This window comes from Phalacrocorax carbo, unplaced genomic scaffold (assembly GCF_963921805.1).
Source record: "Phalacrocorax carbo unplaced genomic scaffold, bPhaCar2.1 SCAFFOLD_38, whole genome shotgun sequence".
NCBI lineage: Eukaryota > Metazoa > Chordata > Aves > Suliformes > Phalacrocoracidae > Phalacrocorax > Phalacrocorax carbo.
Window position 1 is genome coordinate 430,022 of NW_026990518.1, and position 4,275 is coordinate 434,296.

General features: G+C 53.5%; 1 long non-coding RNA gene across 1 annotated transcript; it reads left to right on the forward strand.

The window, feature by feature from the left end:
* The first annotated feature begins 715 nt into the window (after positions 1-715).
* Positions 716-4,065, forward strand: LOC135311391 (uncharacterized). Its single transcript, XR_010371044.1, has 3 exons — positions 716-925; positions 3,381-3,486; positions 3,839-4,065. It is a non-coding gene; the product is annotated as an uncharacterized LOC135311391 (long non-coding RNA).
* Positions 4,066-4,275: the final 210 nt, after the last annotated feature.

Genomic DNA, 4,275 nt, shown 5'->3' on the forward strand with positions numbered 1-4,275 from the left:
AATTGTGCCAGCAGCGCTGAGAGCGAGAGTCGCGGTGAGTCCTGGGCCACTGGGGCCCCGTTGCCTCTCTTGTGCGTCCTGGGCCCTCCCTGTCTCTCCCCCCTGGCCCCCTCTCTTTCCTTACCTGCTGCAAAATTATTTTTAGGTTTTTTTTTTTGCGTCCCCCCGCCCCTTCTTTCTCCATCTCGCTCTGAGTGGCTCCCTGCCTCCCCGTCTTTTTGGTCCTCCCTCTCTCTGTCCTGTAGCCTGTGGCTACTTGTTCTTTCTCCGCCTCTCTCTGCCTGGCTCTGGCTCAGTTTTTTATTTTATATTTATGGAGAGAGCATCGGGCGTCCTCCTGTCTTTGCAGGGCTGACCCTGAGGAAGTGTGGTCCGTCGGTCGATAGCATGAATATATATATATTTTGTGGGTGCACAAATCCTTTTCAGAGTGTCAGAGGGTAAGGGTTTTGTTCTGTTCAGCGTAAACATTGTTCTGTTTGGTGTATTTGTCGAAGATGAGAGTTTAGTGGGGGAGGTAGTCAGCTCTCTGGCTGGTTTGAGGTGGGCTATACGTGTTTGTCGGTCACCTCTCACCTGCCAGTTGTTTTGAACTAGTTTTATCTGGTTTTCCTTGGGAGTCACAAGGGGTTTGGGGCTCCCCGGTGGCGGGTGCTGTGGCCAAAAGAGAGAGCAGGGTCACAGAGTGCCTCATATATGGGGCTGGCCTCGGCCATCTCCTGCACAAACTTCTGGTATGTAGCAATCGGGATTTGATTTCCTGAAGGAGAGGATGATGGAGCTCATCATAAGAGCATAATCATTTTCTCTTCCTTTGGCAGTACGGGCACCCGAGGGCCAGCCTGCTTTTGAGGAACAGCATGAGGATGTCGGTGTCGATGCTCAGCAGTGGAAGGAAGCTTCTTTTGGAGGCCAAGAAGATGAAGTGGAGTACTTATTTGTTGTGTTTGATTTTCATTGCGGGGATGGGGAGGGGTGGGACATGGAAAACGCGGTCCCAGGCAGGGGAGGTGTCTATGATGTGGGAGGCCGTGAGAGAGATCATGGACGCTGCTGGACAGGCGTTAGAACCCGTTGCTCAGGTTGGACGGACCCGGCAGAACCACTGCACCATCTTAAGTAACGCCTGCTCACATACTGAGATTTTGGTAGTTGCCCCCACATCCCCGTTGGCTTTTCCTCGTCGAGCTTGTATTTTGGCAAGAAGCGTCTCTCGTTAAGCGTTTGGGTCTAAGGGGTGTCCACGAGGCTACGTGGTGCCCATCCCCATGAGATTTTGTGACCATCAAGTGATATTCAGCATCCGTCTTATGCCCGTCTCCTGTAACTACTCTGCAGTTTTCACTTAAGGCTTGATAGCGCAGCGTTAGCTGAGGGCGGCATTTCCCGCGCTGGCCCCGCCACGCCGACGGCGTTTCCCCTGCCGGCCGCTGTCCGTTCCCTGTAACTGTGACTCTTGTCCTGGCAGAACCTTTGCCAAAGCCACCTTTGTGCTCCACAGCAGTCTGTTTTCTGTCTCGAGTATGTTTCTTTTCGGTATCGGCTACCCCAAAGCTGTGTACCGTTGGCTCAGGTCTCTCCGTGAGCTTCTGCGAGAAGAGAGAGCCTTCCTCTGTTTTTATCGATGCGTCTCCTGGGGTGGTTTTTTGTTGTCCTTTACAATTTAGTTTTGTCCCAGCTACTGAGGTGTTAATTTAGCTGCTTCGTACCGTTCCCGATACGCTTGTATATTTCCACGTTTCTTTTCATGTTTTTTGTCCTTTGAGACTGATTCAGTTCTGTTAAGGGACTGAGCGAGAGAGAGCGTTGAGGTGACTCCGAATGGTTGATGGTTTTACAGTAAATGATTTACTTTATAACCAGAGATAATTTTTGAGAAGGGGCTCTTAAAAGATTTCATTCTGCTTTGCCATTCTGCTGGCGTAGATGAGCCCCAGCCTTTCTTCGGGAGGCTCATTCTGCTCCTGGGCTTCTCTGGTACTGTTCCTTGAGTTGGTTGCAGGTTTTGAGCTGTCTAAGCTCTTTGGGTAGGTGTGTTTTGACATTTAGAGAGGGGGAGGTTTCTGGCTGAGGTAAGAGAGCAGTCAAAGTTGAGCAGCAGATATATATTAGGAAGTATACTTGTACGAGCTTTTGTTTTTCCTCGGGTCAGTAAGTTTGTGTTGGATGTTCAGGGGTAGCAAGATGGTCTAATAGTGTGTTTTGGATTGTTTGGTTTTGTGGGGGTGTTATGGTTTTGTCTGGGGTTTTTTTGGTGTTTTGTTTTTGTGTGTGGTAGGTTTTTTGTTTGGTTGGTTTTGCAGGAATTTTATGACTTGGCTGAGGGTAGAAGCGTATATTTTTCCCACCAGTTTTGCCTGTGTGTTGTGCAAGTTGTTGACGTTATCTCTCAATAGGACTGATGCTGAGATGCTGCGGTAGGGGTTAGGGTGAGCGTGTTGTATGCGTCTGTATGTGGAGCTCTAGCCTTCCTTCAGAAAGCAGCAGGGACGTAACGCATAGTGTGTGTCGGGTTACGGAACTGCTCGTCGCCTTTCTCGATCGCCCGCAGAGTACCACGTTGTCCCGAGAACCTTTGCAGCTTGCGGCAGGTCCCTCGTAGATTATAAGCATCGGGGCTTCTGTTATTTTGTGGGCCTGTAGAGAGCACGGAGTCTGCGGGAAGCCGGAAGGTGGGAGGTGCTCGCAGAGCGCGGGGCAGAGGTGGGAAGGGCAGCTCCCGAGGAGCGGCTGACAGAGGGGCTTTAGGGGTGCAAATACAGGGCGGGAGCTGTCGGGAAGGAGTGAGGTTCCTTCCCTGACAGTTCAGGAGGAGAGGAGGGGTTTTTGAAGTCTTGGTACCGGGGGATGGTTGGGAAAGGGGTGTTCAAGTGTTAGCTAATGGTCGCGTTCTGTGTGCAAGCAGCCTCCGGTAGCCCAGTCTCCTTCCCCGTATGTGTCAGCGCGGCCGCTCGAGCGTGCTGTCTGCCGAGAGGTTCTCCACGCGGCTGTTCACGGAGTCGCTCAGGAGTGAGTTACCTACAAAGGGAGAGTGTGTCACTACACCAGCCACGCCCGTTTGCTTCCCGTACTGCTTTTGGTGTTTGCCCTATCGGTGTAATTTTTGTGTGTTGCGTGGTTTGACTTTTTCTTGCACTTTAAGTCATAGGTCTAGGGTTAAGCAGGACGGTCGAGCGAGGCGTGGCAGCAAAGGCGAGCAGATGGCGTCGTGTGCTGTGACGGGGCGGGCTGTGCGGTCACTCGTCTGGGATTTCTGCCTTTGGGGTCTCTGTGTTGCCAAACAAGTCAGTCAAAACGATTTGTTAGTTTGTTTTGCGTGGTGAGCTCTTGCTTTTGGAAAGCAGTGTCTAATATCTGTGTGCCTCTCCGTATTTCCCCAGAAGTGGGCCCGGCATTGAAGGTGACAGTTCCCAGCCATCGGGGACGGACCGAGTATGCGAGCAGGCGCCTGACGCGGCCACTGACCCGGGAGGCACGGATCGGGAGGTGAGGGAGCCGTGTTGGCATGGTAGGGGAAAGGATGAGTCTGGAATGTGGCTGTTGGTGGAGATGCACGGCAGGGAGCTGGACACGGGCGGGAGGGGGCGAACAGAGCATCGTGAGAAGGTAGGTCAGCACGTGACAACGGAGGGGTCGTGCAGTGCGAGCACCTATGTGACTAGTTAACGAAGGGACTCACAAAACTACATGCAAAGCGGGATGTCTGCCCCCAGCTCGTCGGGCAAGGTGAGCGATGAACAGGAAACCGTAGCAGCGGTTATTTTTGAGGTGTGGAATTGTTTGTGAGCGGGCGGCCGCTTCCAGGCGCAGCGGTCACCTTGTCTCTCTGGTTCTCCAGGCGCCGTAGGTGGCGGCGGCCACGACATCCAGCCTCATTAGAGCGTGGGCGAGCGGAAGTTCACGGCGCTTCCGAGGAGGCTGTCGTTGCGGAAGTGGCCGGCGTTGAGTGGTGCGACGCTGAGTGATGGCACCGCACGTTTGGAGATGAAGAGTGTCCGTGTGACCGCAGCCCCATCCTACGTAGCCTGTGTGGCCTTTTTAAAGGATGGCTTTTGAGCCCCCGGATTTGGAAGCGAAGCTGAGGGGCCGATGCGGTCTTTGTGCAGGTGGCCGGTCGGTTGCGGGAAGCGCAGGGGGGGCAGGCAGGGGTTGTCAAATCAGTGGAGGGGACCGTTCAGAGACCGGACACGTTTGGGCCGAGAGAGGTTGTGTTGTCCTTTCTGCAAAACAGAAGCATCTGCCAGGCAGGGGAGTTCCTGCCTGTGCTTGTGCTGT